This window comes from Haemaphysalis longicornis, unplaced genomic scaffold (assembly GCF_048455015.1).
Source record: "Haemaphysalis longicornis isolate Haplotype H1 unplaced genomic scaffold, Haemaphysalis longicornis Haplotype H1 scaffold_4, whole genome shotgun sequence".
Lineage (NCBI taxonomy): Eukaryota > Metazoa > Arthropoda > Arachnida > Ixodida > Ixodidae > Haemaphysalis > Haemaphysalis longicornis.
The window spans coordinates 57320572-57341351 of NW_027526361.1; the positions used below are offsets into that span (position 1 = coordinate 57320572).

At 48.2% G+C, this 20780-nt stretch overlaps 1 protein-coding gene across 2 annotated transcripts in view; it reads right to left on the bottom strand.

The window, feature by feature from the left end:
- Window positions 1–18174, bottom strand: part of Pio (zona pellucida domain-containing protein piopio) — a 108993-nt gene extending 90819 nt beyond the window's left edge. For both annotated transcript variants that reach the window (XM_077706829.1, XM_077706828.1), the window contains exon 1: window positions 17869–18174. The gene's annotated coding sequence lies outside the window, so the exon portion shown is untranslated. The remainder of the gene's footprint in view (window positions 1–17868) is intronic.
- Between the last annotated feature and the right edge of the window lie 2606 nt (window positions 18175–20780).

Below are 20780 nucleotides of genomic sequence, written 5' to 3' on the forward strand. Positions count from 1 at the left end.
GATGCAGCGCGCTTATAGAGGTCGTGTTTGGTAGCGTTGTCACTGTTGAGCGTTGTTAATGGCGATCGGAATGCATGCGTGGTTGTTCCTGACGTTTCTAAGCGTCAGATGTCTTTTTGCGACCGTTTGCGCTGAATGGGAGCGGGGAATTCTATTGTGAACTTCACTGATGCTTTGAGGAAAGGCCTTTTGACAGACTTCGCCGGGTGAAGGGCATGCACAAGCAACATTTCCATCTTCACGTTGTTTTCGTTCCGGCACAATTGGCCGTAAGCGGCTTGATTTCTGTCCATGCTGGGTGATTCCGGCGCGCTGAGTCGCCAACCTCGACGACCAATTTAATGACCACGTTTAAGCCAGCAGAATTTCCAAGAAACAGTGAAAATTTGTTCGTAAGGGACGGCATGTATTTCATGCTATAAAATATCCGTATACAACATCGCTTAATATTGCTCAGTGTAAACTAGCAGTCGCCTGAATCATCAAATAGCACGTTGAAAGAAATGTAATCAGCGAAAAAATTCAGGAAAGATCTGGCATCCCGCAGATGTGCTCCGACTCATTTTCAGAGGGGACTGCAGAGTTACATGGTGAACTACGCGAGTTTTGCGCGATGCACACGACCACGATCGCTTCTTTGCAGGTCTAGGAACCACACGACGACGGGGTTTCTGCGGCGGAACGAGCATTCACTGCTCCTTTTGATCTGTTAATGTGGCCGGGTATCAATCTCCTATGATCCCCGCATTCAAGGGATCAAACGTGACGAATAAAGACTTCTACATGTCGTGCCATTGTTCAGGCACCCCAAAAGGTAAACGGACCACGGTTTCGTGAAATTGGAATATTTTCTATTTTGTGCGGCTGCCAGAATAAATAAGATATGTGCGGCCAGATGTTATTTTAGAATGACTTTCTTGAAAAGTCACTTAGGGGTTGCTGGCTAGGCACCTGGCTGAGAAATCTCCTTAAATCTACGACCTGTTGTCAGTTTACTTTTGTGGCACCTGTACCTGCTAATTCACTGTTGCGACGTCGCTCATGTGTTTACGTAGCGTCGTTGCTGCGGAAAACTGCCAAATATTTGGAACGGCCGAACTTCCACTGGGGACGACGCTTGGCATTTGACAATTTGCCGCAGCAACCACACAAGCAGCACCGCAGCAGCGAATTCGCAGGCACATTCGCGCCATGTAGAACGGACTTAACGAGGTACGACATGCAATTTCACTGAAAAGAGAGAAAAAAAAAAAAAACACCGCTTCGACATGGTGCAAGGATGAGCGTCACGCTCACGTCACAGTGGACACTAATTTCTAATTTTTTTTTCGGATAAATGGTACAAGGCTGGTCCTTCATCATGGACACGAGGAACCTTCGATCGGTCGTTCCAGGCATTGTCGTGAATCGTGTCGGCGGCACTCTTTGCGGGCGATATATTGTATTTCGAAAGAGTTAGTTCTTAAAAAATGTGAGCACCCTTACCCGTTTGTTAGCTGCCTGAAGGGAATTTCGAAACATCTGCAGCATGCGGCGCTAAAGTAGCCGTCTAAGGTAATGACGCAAGCTGGCGAACCTCATGTCCGCAAATGGCGGGGGAATCCCTCTTCTCGGGAGAGCATTGCTTGCGCGGGCGTGCCCACTCAGCAGGTTTCTCGCTCGGTTGGCTTCACTCTCTTCGTATACAGTGTGTGCGAACCACCGACGGGACCGGTAAGGCCAGTTCGGATGTTAAACTCGTGCGCCTACCCGGGTTTTTATTGGTCAGCTCGAATGCCCAAGTCAATTTATCAGCCGCTCAACCCTCGTTTGTTTTCGAAGGAAAGGATAACGCTGAGTCGCAGAGGCCTCGGAAAGCCAGGAAAAGAGAAAGATTTGTCCAGGAAGCTCATAAAGCCGGAGGAGCCTAAGGGGCAGAATCGTATTTTCTTTCCCTCGCTAATAGCTTTTACAAACAAGGAAGACGCGGGAAGAAAAACCGACTCATTACCATTTCCAGAGCCCGTACTATGCCTCGAGCACTGAATCTAGGGGTGCCGGACTGAGACGCAGACAACGCAGCTGTTATGAAAAACGCGTTTTTCTGCATTCCCATTCAACCATTTTTAATGCATACCTTCTTTGGCGAGTACCCACACTGCCACGACTGTGTAACGCCCTGCATTTTCACAAAAATGTATATTTCGCGAAGATCCACCTGTAATCGTTATAATAGCGCAAATGGAGATAATTGGTCGACCGAAATTGTCAAGAACTAAAAATAAGAGAAGCAAAAAATTGCAGGCGCCCTGCTTTTCCACAATAATGCAGATATTTTTCCAACTTCTGACGCTCAAGGTGAAAAGAGGGTTGCTCTAAGTTTAAACAGACTAACATTCAAGTGTTCGCGCAAAAAATGGTTATTATCCTTTGACGGTTATTTACTCGTGAGTGAAACGTTTCCTAAAAAGATATTTTCTGTTCTCTACCGTTGTGTGTTGAACCAGTAGGATCTAGAAGGTTTCAGTTAAAGGTATAACTTCTTTGTCCGAAGATTTTATTACATCAAGAATAGGTAAATAGTAAAAAACAAACCGAACTTCGAGTCATTTTCTTCTCGCGGTGCACAGTGAAGAAGGCGAAGTAATATGAAAACCATTTTCACGGAATACAGAGAAATCAGTCATTACACTTTGATGACGGGTGGTCCAAACGTCAAATTAAGTTGAGAAGAGGAAACTACAGAGATAACTGAAGGTGCCTATACCTATATTCTTTTTTATTTATCATTACTTTACGATACTAAGTCTCCCTCATGCTCTTTTTTCCCCACAAGCACACAATGAGGCTGTACTTGTCTCTTTCGCTCTTTTATCTCACTGTATTCACTCCCATCTGGAGCAGCGAACTCTACCGTTCGTGGGGCTCACCTCTTCAGTTTTCATTATTGCTCTCTCTCTCTCTCTCTCTCTCTCTCTCTCTCTCTCTCTCTCTCTCTCTCTCTCTCTCTCTCTCTCTCTCTCTCTCTCTCTCCTACCAGGGTGAAATCAACGGCAGGACGCGAATATTTAATTGCTTTTATGGAAATAACTCCAACTTAAAGCAAATATCGTCGTCATTGCATCGAACCAGTTGCTGAATATTGCCCGTTTACAAATTCTGCGAAGAACCGTCTGGGCGGAAGAGCAAGATCGGAGATATTGGAAGCACAAACCTTCCGCGTATCTTCGCAGCTGTTCACAACACACGCTTTTGAGTCCTGTAGCCTGAAATCTCTGGGATAAATAAAAATGTGTTTAAATAAAAAAAAGGCAGTCCAAGGTATTCCTAGCAATAAGCATAGGAACTTCGCATCCGTCGCAAACAAGGCGGCGCCATTCCGGCCTTCTCAGCATCCAGATTGAACCACGCGGCTTCACGACTTAGCAGCGCACGTCATCCCGATGCCCAAGGCAGCAGGCGTCGCGGGAGACGGCGCGTCAGGCCGTCATCATCATCCCTGTGCAAACTGAACGGCTCGTGGCCCGAAGGCAATTAAGCGGCCAGCCAGAAACAAACCGGGGGTGGACAGGCAGGCATGGCGAATCATCTCGACGGGGTGCTGTTCGCGAGAAAGGTTCACTTTCCCCGCACGGCGCGACATGTATATACACTACGTGCACGTCGTGCTCGAGACTGCTGCGGCCCATCTCCCAGAGTGCACGCGCGCTGTTCGGGCGGGGCCGTCGGCGGCTGACGCGCTCGTGTGGTCTTCGACGCATCGACGAGAGAAGGGCCGAGCAGTCGTCTGGATGTCAGCCGGGGGGGCGGCGGCTCTGTCTGGCGGCGGTGCAGTTCCCGGACGCGAGCGAGCCGCTACTGGAAGAGAGCGCGAAGCACTGCCAGAGAAACCGGTGCTCGTCCGTCCCGCCGCCGGGGCCCTTGACCCGCTTGCCGCTCGTGCATGCTTCAGCTCGCAGCCGGCGGCGAGTGCACGCCGAACCACTTCTCGTCTCGCGCGAGCATACATCTGTCTGCCTGTATCGCTGCACCGGCTTCTTTTGCCTTCCTTTTACTCCCCTCCGCCACATCCTTTCCAGGAAGCCATAACTCCCGGCCGTCAATACTAAGTGGCGTTGCAAGCAGGCAAAAGAGGCCCTTTTTGTAATGCGATCGCTGCATGCGTTTTTCGCTCCCTGGGCGATGGCTGTCCGACGACATGCAGGCGCTGCTATCCTTTGATGAAAATGTGAAGCAATATTTCTCGATGTCCAGAAGCCCCAGGCCATTTCCCTTTGAAGAAAAGTTCCCGGAGTCGGATTGATTATGTCGAGCCAGGCGTGGCGACCGCTAGCACTCCGACACGGCGTCACAGTGAACGCGATTCCCTTTATGACAAGCGCGACTAATGGTAAGAACTGTCGGGTGTTCAAAGGCAGTGGCTGTACGGTGCCGAACAAGAGTGAAAAGACCGTGTCCAAATCCCTCGCGGATCGTGTAAAGCGCCGCCACTGCCGGGCGTTTAGCTCACGCAGGAGCACTCCTTTGGTCCCTTTCCATTTTCTTTCGCTTGGGAGAAAAAACCCGGGTGTGGCATCGAAAGCGGACCAGTTGAATAGGAAAGACGCGGCCCTTCCGAACTCCCAACGCGACGAGACAACAAGCATATGGGAATAGAGCAGTGAAAGCCAGTCACGGGACAACACAGCCAATAGGAATGTGGCTAACCCGTTTGGACGGCCGTTTCTGTATGCCCTGCTTCTCTTTGCTTTCGCGGGTCCACGGCGGGAGCGTCGGTCTGCGCAACGTAGTGCTGCTCAAACAGGCGCGGAGTCAAACCGGGGGAGAGAGGGGGTGAAGCTTCACCGCTGGCCCTTCTCTAGCACAGGCCACACGGCCGTGCAGAATGAGACAGCGCGGGCCTGCTTTGGCGCGGCTGCCACAGGAAAATGGATAGCGGCCAGCGTGCGCGATGGGCCCGTGCGCGCACCCCCCGCTGTTCGGGTCGCAGCAATGTAAGCCCGGCTTATGCGCTGAAGGAGACAGCCTCTATTACGGGCTGAACGGCGTTCCTAAACCCTGTAAGCCCCGAAGGGCGCCGAGGTTGGTGACCGGAGAGAGGACGGAACTGATTACGCTTGTTGGGAAAGCCGCCACTGTCGGATGACTTCTCGTCTGGCGCTGAGGTGGTCCTTCTACCTGTTAGGCGCTCGCCTCACGGGAAAGCTCGCAGTTAATCATCATTTGCTGGCGTTCGATACGAACAAAAGGGTATCTCTAGGCCTTCTCTGTGCCGAGCACGGGGAAACTAAGCTTGTATGACGAGTTGTGATTTAATCGCCCAATGGTTGCTGGATAAAGTGATTTTAGCAAGATACATAGGAAATGCCTTCATCACTTCGACTCGGACAGTGTTTAAGGTTCTACAGGGTAAGTATATGAGCACGCCAAATGGAGCACCGTCTGGGTTCTTCATTTTGCAGTCGGCGTTCTTGGCCGAAACGAAAAACATCTTGCATTAACGTTATACCAGCGATAGATGTTAGTAGAGAAAACTTTTTCTTTTTTATTTTGCGGTCCACCGTGCGTGCAAAAAACATTTACGTTAACTTCTGTAAAGGATGCTTCACTGCAAGCCTATGCGTAATAGTGGAAAGCCAACATCATGAAGGAGGACATGACGTGGATGAATGCGAACCAAAAGCGGGTTCTATACATCTTGTCAACTTGTTCGCACTGGGAACAGTCATTACATCACTCGGCTGCGCTAGCGCCTAATTGGCGCAGTCGACAGGACGAGATAACTGCACATGCGCAGCAAAGCCCCGAATATGCCAAGATGCTATCAATTTAGAAAGATAGAAAATGTCTATAAAATCATTTCAATGCAACAACTATTTGGTGTTCGTAACCGAAACACTCGGATGAGGCCCACCCACCCGTACCGTTGTTGCGGAATAAGAACGGAAGACAGGAGTTCTAACAACTCGCAAACATAGAGGCACGTCTTTGCGTGACAGTGGAAAGTGGTGGTCCGAGACAGTGTGCGTCCAGGTGACTCGTGCGTAAACTACGCACGCTTACAGAGTTTCAATCGCGCATTGTTGACTAGGGCTTGCTCAGCACTTCTGCGATCCGTGGCTTCTTCGCCCGTTGTTAAGTGAGCTAAAGCGGCCGTCTCGAAATACAGCGCCGACTCGCTTGCAAACCCAATGCTACGCCAGTCGCCTCGAGAAGGGTGGCGGCTTCCTTGGCCTGGATGCGCAGTGCGGGCTATCGGGACGCTGCGGAAAGAGATCCCGTTGCTTTGTGTGCTCAGCGCCGCCTCTCGGTCACTGCGAAGCGGTTGTTGTCATTACCTGCGCAAGCGTGCACGGCCTCGCGACACTTACCGTAGCTTGAGCGCAGATGGAGCACCGCCGCTCCACTAACCGCAACGTGAAGAATGCCAGGGGAGCTCTAGACGTAAGTTCTAGGAGAAGTCAGAAGGATTCGAAAGGGACTGGGGCAGATGCGCTGGATGGTGGCCGCTAAGGATTTCAAAGCCGGCATAGCACTTCTCCTTTTCGTTGTATCAATAATGCATACGTGTTCCTGTTTTTTTTTTAAGCGAAAAGCTTGCTTAGTGGGACCGATGGCCTCGTGTAAAAAAAAAAAAACTAATGCATTTCCCCATAGAACGATAGGTCGACCAAAAAGCTCTGATAAGATCTCTGAACACGCGGAGCGAGCGTGAAACCGGACTAGCATTGCGTCAGAACGGCTACTCGAAAATCGCAAGAAAGGAATGGTTTTAGATAAGACAATACACGCATCGATCATGAAGAAGGATCGTACCGTAATATATACGTTTATCTCATAAACCACGTATCAGCATACATTTAGATCGTTCGTAGACGCGTTTACTTGCTGCGCGAGAAATCGTTGCATGGTTTCGTTCTTCGTTCGCGATTTGGGTTTTTGAAGCTTTGACGATCGATGGGAAGCACTTTCCTTGGATTGGACGAAGATTTCACGCTTCCCTCAATTTTCTTTAGGAAGGAATGGTAGAGTTTCTTAAGACTCCTTTTGCGTGCTTCCTTGTTTCGTTCACTTTGATGTGTCGGTTTGGTGTGATCTTCTCTCTATTTAGGGATGTTGAAAGCAGCTAGGGGGGAAGGACTGGCAACAGGTCATGCCTCGCATTCCATCCAGTTTGGTTATTCAAGCGGCCAATAAGGCCAGCTCCATTACTGACTTAAAAGTACACATTGCGCCACTGGCTGCTCACTGCTAATCTCATCGTCGCACAGCGCGAAACCTGCTATCAGTAGGGTTCTGCATTATGGTTACTTATGCTTAGCCTAATCCTTCTGCATTATGGTTACTTATCATGGTTACTCTGCATTATGGTTACATATGCTTCGCCTAACCCTTCTGCATTATGGTTACTTATTATGGTTAGTCTGCATTACGGTTACTTATCCTTCGCCTTATGATTCGCCTCTGTATTTAATTTCGGTGAATACGCGTGTTCACAAAGTTTTCCTTCTCTTTTCGTTTTTCCTTTTTGTTTTCGCTCTCTTCTCAGACGCAACATGTCATGGTTTCCGTATACCTTTTTCATCGCAATATACAACTGAACTCAACATAGATACTTCTTTCTTATTGTGTCCCTGTTAGTTCGCGCTGTTCCCCAAGATGCAAGTACACCAACTAGCCCAACTCGCCACCCTACTATAGAGACAATATATTTTTGCGCGGTGGTGGTAGCTACTGGGTATGCCAACCACTTCCCTCAAAGGTGCGACTCCCCTGCGGGTACTCAGTGATATGTCCTAAACTGGCAGATAAAAAATGGTTTAGCACATGAACGGTGTACATACGAGGCAGACATTCTGCAAACATATTGTCCAGCGCAACTGCAGCAAAGGTGATATTTATGCGATGAGACAGCAGCTACGCGTTAGTTATTTGTAATAAATGCACATGTACATTTTCGTGTATTTCTTTCATATTATGGTTACACTGGCCTTTTTCTTTACAGCGTCAAATTTGATGCGACGAGGAAATGCAATTACTGAGCAAGCACAAGACGGTACCCGAGTGTCAACTCTTCAACATCATCATCATCATCATCCTCACGTCGCCAGATTCCAACGACATGATGAAGACCTCTACTATTTCCAATTGATCACACACTGTGTTACGTATTAATTGCTAGAGTAAGTTTATGTTACACGGAGCACTATCATTTATTTCTCACTACCACTTGCATTAGGTAACCGGATTACTTTTGTTGACCCCACAGTGCCACAATATGACCCAAACGTTCCCCAGAAAAGGCGGTATATAAAATGTATTCGTGCCAGGCATGGGCGACTTGCTCAAATCCCGACAATTTTAATCCAGAAACTTTGCCCCTCTCGGTTTCCATTTTAAGCAAACGCGCGAAAGCCTGTGCAGCCGCGCCCTTCGGCACGTACTCCACAGCCGCATCAGTCGAGTCGGCAGTTCTGGTGGTGATTTGCTCGATTTGAAATCAAGGCTGCTCTTCTGCGCGGGGGCGATAGAAATGAACTCCTTCGAGCCTGGAAGCGACTTTACAGGAAGCCTAATGAAGCTCCGACATCGCACTGCATAACACAAATCCTGGAGCGCATTCGCTTCAGGGTTCCAGCCCTGCGGAGAGAGACAGTTAAAAACGCGGAGCACCGCCGAGTGCGGGCACGTCTACGCCATGGCGCGCTCCCGAGAGAAGACCGGCGGCGACAGGGAAGACAAACCGCCAGTTACCGCACACGAATGCGCAGCGCGCCAGTCGCCGAATAGCGATGCGAGACCAGGAGTAAAGGCTGGGACGAGTGAAAGACGGCAACGAGCGTGTCTTCCAGGGAAAATTGCCGTGAACGCTCGTCGGCGGCAAGGGGTAAAGACCTCGGCGACCGAGCTGCCACTCAATCACTGCAGGCGCCGCTGGCGGCTGGAAATGAGCGGCCGGGAACGTGCCCGAGCCAGCCGAAGAACAGCACTCCCGGCGGAACTCACGTCTGCTGCGGCTTTGTTTCATTTCTGGCGCGTGTGCTTAGTGAGCCAGCTCCGCCGTCGCCTCACGTTCGTTTCTCTTTGATACGGCACAGCGAGGGGCAACGCACGCTGCTCGTTTCGACGAACCGGGGGCGCCACCAGGACTGTCCGACACGCTCGCCACGGCCACGCATCCACGTCACCTCGTTATGACGAGCACGCCTCTGCCGTTCTGAACCCCGGCTTCACTGCCCCAACTCTGCGGGAGACGGATGCCCGATGATGGTGGAGCGGCGGTGTGCGGTAATGGCGACTGATCGCATCCAGTTACTGCTGACGGTGAAACTGCGAACGAGGCACCGCCATGTCCGCCTCTCGAGACAACCACGCATAACCTAAACGCGAAAGGCTTTCCCTTTCTGTGAGAGCTGCCGCGTCTGCTGGAAACGGAGATGTTCCGTGAACGCAAGAGCTTTTAACGAGGCCCTTCGTTCGTGAGCCAGTATTTTCTCGTATATTCGACCGTATTGAATGCGCTGCAGCGACCCTTTATTACAAAGCGATTGGGTTACGAAGGACTGCGCTCAATCTTCTCAATCGAATCGAGGAGACGTTCGCGTCGCATGAAAGGGCTGCTCGAGGCCATTTCAATCGTTTATCTGTCAACCGATCTTTATCTCCCGCTCGATCTTAATCCCCCCCACCTGCGTCTTCCTCGAAGGATGGTCGTGCATTAACTGATCATTCGAAGGGAACAAAGGGGAAAAGTGTATTGGGTAACCTTTGTTTACTGTGTTTTCGTTTCCGGTCCGGCGATCACCTTTACGGTGAGTCACGGCGCCGGTTAAACACGAGCAATTAGTTTTTCTAGTTTTTTTTTTAACAGCTTGCGTTACCGCGCCTGACGAATGTTTATGGTGTCCTAGTAACGCATCCTATAGTAAAGGGACTGTTGATCCCGCAATTTTCAGCAACAATGCCATTCTCCATCTGCCCTGACAAGATGATGAAACAGTCGCGCGATATTGTAACCAAGTTTCAGCTTTGCACCTTAGCGCTGAGACATTTAGAGATTTCAAGAACTGCAACCGCGAATACCAGCACAAAGCTTCGCTTCCGGAGGGTGGTATGATATTCACTTTGCTGAGAGAAGGAAAAATGGTGAACAAAGAAGTTCACTATATATCTTTGCCTCATCCCCAACGGTATACTTTACTTGTAAAATCGAGCAAGCATACTTTGAAGGCGTGATAAGGCTTCTGCACACCTCCAAAGCCATATACCCAATAAAAACGCCGTGAAATGTATGTATCGTGCAAATAAGTGCGTGGTTCTACACAGCGAAGAGTCGAAATGTGAGCGACTTGTTTCAATAAATCGAAAAGTGTCACAACAGCAACCGCCCCACTATAAATCATCGTGGTAATACAGCGAAAGAACGGGCACCTAGCTTGACAAACCAGTGCCTTCGCACGCAACATTCTTCAACGCCACTCCGGAGGAAAATGAACCTCGCCTTTGGCCCATCCTGTGGATCTGTCAGGCGAATTTTTGTCCAGGCAAGTTATTACTGACATTACAGTGGCCCATGCTTTTGAGGCACCTTTTTTTTTCTGAACATCACGTAGAGTGGTATTATTGTGTCGAATAAGTTCCGATCTGCGAAGCGAAATGTTTCTAATACGCACAATGCCCTCCCTGCAAAGAGCTTTTATATAGGTTCACCACGGAGAATTGAGATTTATTTATTTATTTATTTATTTATTTATTTATTTATTTATTTATTTATTTATTTATTTATTTATTTATTTATTTATTTATTTATTTATTTTGAAGTTTAACGCGCTGACGCTACACACACGATGAGGCGCATCGTAGTAGAGGGCTCCAGATTAATTTTGACCATCTGGGGTCTTTAACGTGTGCCGAAATTTCGAAAACACCGGCGTTTTCGCTTTTCGCCTCCATCAGAAAAGCGGCCGCCGCGGCAGGGGATCGCACCCGCGTCCTGGAGGTCAGCAGCGCCACGCCTTAGCCACTGAGCCACCGCGGCGGGTGTGCTGAAGTAAGCAGTCAGTTGTGAATTTTTTTTTCTTAAAATGTTTATTGCATCTTTTATATCTTATATCTGGGTTTCTGTTTGTCTATGAAATCATTGAAAGTAATTACTGCATATGCCACTTTTCTTTTTTGCTTCCTTTTTTTTTATCCAGGCGTGCGCGTCGTTCTTTTCCTTTCCTTTCTTTTTTTTTTTTTTTTTCACTGCACAAACTTCATTTCGCCAATATAGGCAGGCTCCACATGGTTACTGCAGTTTCAACGCCCACTCAATTTGTGTCTTTTATCGTGTCATGAATCCGGTTTGCACAAGCGGGCGAGGACAATGTTTATGCGATACATTTATTACTGCTTCTCGGATTCAGCCACTGCTTTCAAGACTGGACGTACTGGACGAATAGGGTGGGTCAGATTTGCTTTTGTAGCTGTGTTGCAATATGGGCAGTAGGGCTGAGGATCGCCGGTCGAGTGTTGCCATTTGCGTGTGATGTGGGGAGTCAATGTGGCGTTCGAGCGAAATTTGTTAATAAAAACTTCGGCAGGATGAGTTAGTGATGGGGCGTTATGCAGGAAACCTACAGGCAAGGTGGTTGTGCCTAGCCTGGCGAGCGTGATCCAGCTGCGCGCTTGTCTTTGAGGTACGAAGCGCGCTAGGGAGCTTCGTGTTTCAAAGAAAATATACTTTTACAGCAACGCTGTATACCTGTACCCCACAACGGTTTCGTCTCCGTTGGAAAAAACGCCGAGGCGCCAAGAATACATTTATACACTGCAGGCTTCGCCCCTCCCCAGGTTTCACGTTAGCGAAGATGGCCCGGGATTTTCTAATTACCCAAACATGTCTTCCTTTTCTCTGTAATTTGTATCTTGTATTTTGTCTTCATTGCCCCTTTACGGCGCTTACCTGCTTGTGAGCGCCTTGGTTGGTTGTACACACGCAGCCGAGTTATAGCTGTCTTTTTTTTTTCTTTTCTTCAAAATACAGGTGCAGGCAATTTGGCACTTCTGCGGAGGCTTTTATGGGGAAAATAATTTGCCCAGCAGAAGTTACAAAAAAAAAGGGGGGGGGGGGGGGGGAGGCAATCGGCAGTCCATATTCAGCTCGCGTGCGCAGTAATATAAATTCACGGCGCCGAAGGAGCAAGTATACATTTACGAGGCCGCTGGGACAGTTAATACACCCACCAAGGACATGATCCTGCGTGCATCCTCGCGAATGAGGGTGGGAGAAATGAGATAAAGTCGCTGCTCAAAAGAAAAAAAAAACAGTGCAAGAGGGTATGCTTTTTGTCACTTAAGCAGAAAAGATCCGAGCCGGAGCGCACAAAGAATAAAATAATGATCTTGACGTCCTTTTCTGAAGCAGGTTCGGCTCGTACGACAGGACGTGCTTGAGGCGCAGTTTTCCTTGTTCTTTCTTTTTCATTTTCTTGTACTCTTCGATGAGAATCGGCTGCTCGAAGTCGTAGGAAAAACAGAGGAATTTGACGCTCCGTGCTCTGCGCACTGATGCTGCTTCACTGCGTGGCAGAAGGACAACTTGCGTCGATTTTTTTTTTCTTCGCAACGATCCTCGCCCACGAGCGTAGCGGCGAAAGAACAGTTAAGTCAGTTAAGTATGACAGCTAGTGCATTGCTGCGCATCGAAAGCCGCCACATTGACGGGCTTAATCAAGACTGCGTTGGGAATATTTAAGTTCACGATATATGGAGGAAGGTGAAGGAGAAGTGGGCGCCACTCCGGACGTGCGTTGATTGTTAATCTTAGTCACCTTGCTTAGCTAGATTTTGAGTAAATGACCTGATAATAAGTTTCACGTTTCTATTCCAAAATGATGCTCCTAACCATTTGCAGCATGTATTATTACATCAATGCAGTATGGAGCCAACGGGAAGTTAATATCATCATCAGCCTATCTACGCCCACTGCAGGGCAAATGCCTCTCCCATGGATCTCCAATTATTCCGGTCCAGTGCTAACTGCGACCAATTTATCCCCGCAAACTTCTTGATCTCATCTGCCCGTATAACTTTTTGCCGTCCCCTGCCACGCTTCCCTTCTCCAGGGATTCACTCTGTTACCCTTAATGACCAACGGTTATCTTGCCTTCGCATCACATGCCCTGCCCACGCCAATTTATTCTTCCTAATTTCTACTAATATGTCCTCCACACGCGTTGGTTCCCTGACCCACTCCGCTCTCTTCTTGTCCCTTAATGTTACACATATCATTTTCCGTTCCATTGCTCGCTGAGTCGTCCTTAGTTTAAGTTGAACCATTTTAGTGAGCCTCCAAGTTTCTGCCCCTGCCGTAGGTGGGTACCGGTAAGAGATGCAGTTGTCGTACACTTTCTTCTTCACGGACAATGGCCGTTAAACAGAACTTGTCGTTTAACAGAAGCAACGTACAGGAGGTACTCGTTATCAAGGTTCCTTTCGCCATCCCATCATGGGGCTTTTAAGAGCGAACATTTATAAATGGCAAGCAAAAACCCTTAAGAACTCGCTACAAGTCTCCCCAACTAAAAGTTACGGTACGTCGTTTTGAGGTCAACTGCCGACCGAGGCGCTTTTTATCACGCGATGTATTAACTTTACGCCTACTTAGAGGAGATCAGTAGCTAAACTGTGTAACTTCCTTGAAGTACCCCACGAAGAGGGAAACAGCGGCGGGCGATTAGTACATTTTATAGTTCCTGGAAGCCTTGGAGACCCCTGTCCAATATATAGGACATATTGCTTGCGTGGGGAGGACATGTTGCTTGCGCGCAGCTAGCGCGGAGAAACCGTCCCGGCGAACGAGTTGCGTATACGAAATGCTTTTGTTCTCTGAAACGCGTCTATATGATGTGGATCGCGTAACGGCAGTGCTCCCGGTTTTATTAACTGGATACAGTTTCACAGAGGCTCCTTTTCTCGGCTTTTTAGGTCGTGTCAGAGTTTGCACTGGCTTGGAGCTATCGACAGTGGCTATTAATTCGGAAAAGTTGTAAAAGCCAGAAGCATTTTTCGTAAACAGAGATGACGGGACAAATTGAGACCCATCCTCTCCATATATGCGCCCAAGTTTCTAAAGCGCGCTTGGTTCGTTACAGCGCAATGCTTTCAGTGACTCATGGGTGATACATATTTCCACGCCCACTTCTTAAACCATTTGCAGGTACAATAGTTACAATCATACACTTTGTTTCACGATGATGGAAGCTTTGCATAGCCGTTTCTTTATCCTTAATATTTCAAATTCAAGCGAGTTCTTGCGTTTACTTAGACGTTTCCAAGGGATGTTTTAGAGGTGGTTTTAAGAGGCGAACCTAAAGTCACTGAATAATTTTCATTTTGTTACACCGGGCAGTGTGCTGTTTCGTGTATATTGTCTGCAAATGTGATGAAACAAGTACGTACTCAGCACTAACTGAAGACCTCTTTCCAGAGAAAAAAAAATTATCTGCGAAACGTATTGTTTTATTGTATTTTTCAAAGGAAGCAGACGCCATATTGTAACTGGAGAAACGCCAAAAGCACTAGCTTTCGCTCAATCAGTTTTTGATCCTAGAAAAGACAAAATATCTCATTCACATTATAATTTTATTACATGAGTGGTAAGTCGGTGCAATACAGAATAACATGAGGACTTTGCGGAACATAGGCTTGTAAGACCTATAGTGCATCTTGCTTAAAATTACGTTATCTGGATGATTTCATATTGCTCGCTTAGAGATATAACGCTACACTTGCTTAGAATAGCATGATTGATATCATTTCCTAGCATCATTCCCGCTTTATCAAATGACCAACGTGCTCATGAAGTTTTTGTACGACTTCTATCCAGTTTTACATTTTGATTTTCGCTTTTCAGTGATTAAACAACCACCATTCTCGTTGTTAAGATATAAGATAGCCGAATATGGTATATAGTGGCACAGCCTTATCGTACGATATATATTTCAAGTACTTACTGCTTCCCACATTAGTTTTTGTTTCCCATGTACTTTTTATGTCGTTGAGTTATGGGCGAGCCTCATTTCTCGGACAAAAATTTAAGGGTACGCTGTTTTCTATCTTTTCTTTTTTTTTCAAGAATAGGTACTCCACTATACAGTTGCGTCACTCCTTACAGCTTGAAAGTTTTTCCTTGAATGTACCCAGCAGGCTGCTTGCGTGTGTTTTTCCCAACGCGATACTGTGCGCAATTTTTCTTCTCTCGAGGCAAACATCTGTGACTAGGCACACACTGTATAGACGCAATATATTTATTCCCCTTTCCGGCATGAAGACATAGTGGTGTCTCAGCGAGACGTAAGCGTGGCCGTCAGCCACTTTTCCGGGTCCCAGGGAGTAATCACACTTTGCCGCTATGTCGCTGGCAATTTACCCACGCTTAGCGGTTTTCAGTGGCGAGAAAGGGCGAAAAACAAAAAAAGAAAAGCGAATCCAGTGGTGCGCGGCTGGTTTGCTCGGGCCACCGGTTTCCTAGAGACAGGCAAAACTGCGGCTTGCTTCGAGAACTAAACTGTCCGAGCGAAAAGCGTGTGACAGTTGCCGGCACAGGGACAATTTGTCATTGCGGAGTTACAAAACGCGAAATACGTACCCGTCGTGCTACTTGTTCTGCTGCAGAAATGCAGCAGTTTTGCGTTATATGTTGAATAAAGTTCATAAGATTGGAGTGTGTAACGCGTATTACGTACTATTTTTTGCCCATTTCTTTATCTCTTTATTTCAGTTATTACAGAAGATGCATCTGTCCTTGCATCCAGCATGGCATGGAACATACTGCGTGAAAGCTGGGATGACGTATGACGTCATTACGCGCCGCTATCTTCCATTTATCCAAACTGCAAATTCAAAATGCCACCAGGACTCTCCATGCGGGTAGAAGCAATTCTACATCGCATGGGGTTGAATGTCGCATACACGCGCAACTTCCTCTTTAAGATGAAACGATACGTCGCCACTCTGCCCACACTGTGATGTGCGAATAATTACCTGCAGCACCTGCTCTGTCAATGGGCTCGATTTATTGCGCGAAGAGTGTCCCTCGCAGTGGCTTTGGGACTGCCGCTTTCCGTGGACATTCACCTAAGGGACGTTTTAGGACCATGGGCATGTCTCAGAAGTGCTTTACGGGCTACAAAAGCTCTGATAGAGTACCTGCAACACACAGGTCTAGACCGGTCTCTGTGAATAACTCAGCGTTTCTGTGCGCATCAAGTTCTTGAACATCGTCGCCATCATCTTCATCACGTCATCAACTGGCGTAGCAAGTTAGGCATTTTAGCCCGGCTAACATCGCCAGACTTCATTAAAGATCGTTCTCTCTCTCTTTCTGTCTTTCGCACGTATCTGCAGTCGTAAAGTGACTTCACCCAGGCAGTGACCACATTTTGCCCCTGCCTCTGTTGAAGTTTTAATAAATTTCAATGTCAGTCCGGTACACGTGACAGTTCCCATAAACAAAGTTGGCAGAAAACCATATAACCCGAAATTTCAACGAGCCGAACCCGCTCTCAATGTCTTGAATGTATCTTGACCCGCGTCCAATTTTCTTTAACGCAATTTGAGTTCATTAAGATAAAGCACTGAGCGTCTTAAAAAAGTGCTGCTTTGTTTTGTGAAGGAAAGCGAAGTCTTTGACACATATTGCACAGAAAACAGCAAATGAGGAGATGACACCGCACAACGCCTTGCGGTTTTTTCTACTGCTAGAACTATTGATTGATTGATTGATTGATTGATTGATTGATTGATTGACTGTGAGGTTTAACGCGCCGACGCTGCGCAGGTGATGAGGCGCGCCGTAGTGGAGGGCTCTGGATTAATTTACTGCTAGAACCGAACATCACAACAAACTTATAAGACCCGCTCTCGAAAACAGCAACTCTGCAACAACTACGCTCGTTTCTGGTGAGCGGCACGTTAGTTTCACTTTTGCGTTTAACGACTAACCTGAATGTGCCCCCTCGTTCGTGTTATGGTAACATAGTGAGATTACAGCAGCTGGAGTGCTCACTGGTCCGCGCGTCCCTCCTCGCTTTCATTTAATGGCGGAGCTTTGTTGACAACATCGAACGGGGGCGTGCCCTTAAAGCTCGCGTGGGTGTCCCGGAAACGACCCGACACGCTCCGTGTTCCCCCCATCATCCCAGTCTCGGATTTGCCTAATCCCTGTCCAAGCTTCGGAGTCGTCGTGTGCCACGCTGATTGCGTCTGTAAACGTGCCGAGAACATGCAACAAGTGAGCGCGAAAGAAGCGTGTATGAGGCAACCGCGAGCCGTTGAGCACGCCGGGTTGTCGTCAGCGCCTGCTTACACTCGCTAGGTTATAGGGCACCTCCAGACCACCCCGTCGCACTATCTCAGCAGTATCAAGGAGGTGAATCATACGAGAAGTATCGTCGAAAAGTTCGAGAGAGCGAAGATCTCGACACCAGATCTCGAGACGGAGCCTCTTCCCGCGAGAAGGGACTTGAAATGGCACAACACGATTCGCGACGAGCAGCAAAATCAGCGGTGGCATCGAGTCCTTCCGCAACCCTCTGGCGTGGCCGTGTGTGAGGCACGGCCGCTGGCCAAACCCATTGGAAGTCAGTCCCACGCCACCAGCGCTGGCTCTCTCGCAACCGCTGCTGCTGGCACAGTCGCCGTCGGCGTCCTTACAGGAAATCTGGGACGGAGCGGCCGCGCCGAGCGACTGCCGCATCTCTCGGCTTCAAGCCACGCCGACTCGAGACAGGATAGAGTAAAGTTTTCTCAACCTGTAGGTAGAGCTTGTGGGCACGGAGCGCGATTGACGCGTCCTAACGCAACACGGAATTCGCCGCCGCCGCAAAAGGAGCCTTGACTTACCTAGAGGCAGTGGGCGACGTGAGTCGGCGCCGACTAACTTCAGGCTTCGTTCGGCGGGCGTTCGACCAGAACTGGCCGTCGAGAAGGGCAGCTCGCGCGGGGGAGTTTGGTCTCAGAGCGAGCACTGTGGGTCTCCGGACGACTCGGGTCGACGGTTCGCGCACGGAAAATCCGATGGTCAGGCTGTCCCTGGTCGCTGGTGGTTCGGGCTGACTCCTCGTTGGCACACACACATCCGTGGAGGACGACGTCGTTCGCTCGTCGTCGGTTCCGCACTCGGGGGGCCCACTCTCGCCAAACCCGTTTTCGAGTGACCTCAAGCGGAGAGCGCGGCCCACGTTTTTATACGGGGAGGCGGGGTCTTGTCACGTGACTTTCCTTCTCTGCGCGCACAGGTAGACCGGCGCCATCTGTTTCTTCTCTTTTCCCTTTGCCGGTACCGGCGTTCGCGCACTCTTCTCCCGACGTTGTTGCATCTGTCTTGGCCCTCTCCTTCCCTCTTCCTTTCGCTCAAGATCCTGCCTCTTCCTTTCGGTTTCCACCCATCGCTGCTGCTTGGGCTGGTCAGCGTTTACAACAAAGGACAAGATATGCCTTCATCGCTCGATACCTCTTCCTTCCTGAATTCGCGTAATTATCCTTTTTTTAGCGGATTGTCTTATTTTTACCTCTACCAACCCCGCCCCGGCTTCTATCACTAGAAGCGACCACTTGTTGGAGCCGCTCTTGTTGACTTTCGTTTACTTCAACTCCACCACGTTCGTTCGCCTAGACCTGAGGTATTTTCTCCCAGGCGTTCACCTTTTTTTTCCGCCTCCCCACGTCAAGGTGTTTACGCAGCTGGGCCGGTCGGCTGCTTGTCAAGTGCCCTGTCGGCCGGAACGTTCATTGCTCGGCCGCCACCTCCTTGTGCCGGAATTTTCATCGGCTGACCTGTCTTAGCTTGGCTGGTCTTCAAACTTGGCGTCTACCCTGTTAAATCACTCGCGTGCGCTGGCATAACGCGGTGGCTGAATAACATTTGCTCACGGCCCAAGCAAAACCGCCAGTTGAATTTTAGGGGCTGGGGCTGTTGGCGTCTCCTGTCGTCGTAGCCGTCGTAATCGTTTCGTAATTGTCGTTTCATGTAGTCACAGTACTAAAACACAGGAAAACTCATTTACGCCTCACGCTTGAACGTAACGCGTACTAAAAAAATACCGCGACACTCGTTTACGCCTCGCGCTGGAGCACTTCGTAAGACGTGCTAAAATAACACCGGGCACTCGTTTACACCTCGCGCTATAGAGCTTTGTGCTTCAAAAACAACAGACTTTTACAGCAAAACTGTATGCTTCAACCCCCAAATGGTTTCATATCCGTTGGCAAAAACGCCAAGGCGTCATGAATACACTTATATACACTGCATGCTTCGCCCCTCCCCAGGTTTCACGTTAGTGGAGATGGCCCGGGATTTTTGTTTCATATTGTCGCTTCCGCGTGCCGCTCGCTTTTTCTGTTGTGTTTTTAGCATCCTAGAAACAGCGTATAGGTGTGTAATCTTCTCAAAAGTTAGGCTTACGGAATAGGCATGTGCGGCTTACAAAACTACGGCAATTCTATCAGGTATTGTGTTAACATTGCGGACGTGCAGAAAGATTCCTTTAGGGGTGAAAATGCATTTTTTTTCGCTAAACAGGCCACGAAATTTCTTACTCAATATTTTCTTAATGCTGGGGTAAAAAGAACCCTTAATAACTGTTAAAAGTGCATTAATTTATCTGAAATCCGCAAAAGAAGGTGAAAGACTGAATGCTAAAAAACATTAACGTCATCAATGTAAAACAAGCGGGTTACACGAACGAGCTCGGCTCCACAAAGTGTCGCACCCTAGAATGTGTATTGATTTGAGGCTCCCCTCTGGGATGACCGCCCGTTTGGAACAGATGCCGTAGCGACTGTTGCTGATAAAGCAAACGCGCGCACGCACGCACGCACGCACGCACGCACACGCACACGCACACGCACACACACATGCTTGCTTGCCCAAGCACACACGGTTAGGGATGAGGGGGGCCTTACAAATATATGTATATATATATATATATATATATATATATATATCAGTGTGGCGAACCGAAAAGAATACCGGTTCAGTTCCGGTATGACAAAACCACGTACCCAACCGGTTCGCGAACCGGTTCGAAGAGTTATCACTGAAATCAGCAAAAAAAAAAAAAAACACATTTAGTAGTTTAAAACGACAGTCAAATCAAAATACAAACAAAAATTCAAGATGCTGCTGTTCCCCAAGGGCAGTGGCGCTATATTGCAAAGCAAACTTTAAACGATTGCGAGATTTTTGAAAAACAGATGAAGTGGCGAAGATTTACCACCTACTTTCTCGCCCAGACTTCATGTTGTCCTAGCGACTATTCATAAAGCCACCGCCAAGAGATATGATGGTGGGGTATATTTTTTGCCTTTTCCTTTTTTGTTGAAATCGCAATCGTCGTTATGGAATCGCCCATCACGCTGACCTTGAAGCCTGAAATTTAGGCCTGCGTACTGGCGCGTTCAAATACCAGCGCTAAATACCAATGGCACACATTTTTTTATAGTTGTAACAAAACAGAAAAATTCTACAACAGGCACATAAATACTACCAATGAATGAGATTATTTGGTCACCCTGAATAATTTGTAGCTGTCACCTTATCGAATGTTTTAGCCACATTTTGTTAAAAGTAAGCTTCAGTTAACGCTCAGTCACTGCATTATTGCTCTGAATACTGCAATTCCTTTTGCGATAGCTATACCGGGTGTGTGCATTACAATCAGTATGTCATCGTACCGCCTGACCCCCGGCCATCGTTCCGTGTGCTACATTGCGGAATCTTATAGCAGATTATGCTGCAACAAAATTAAAGGAAA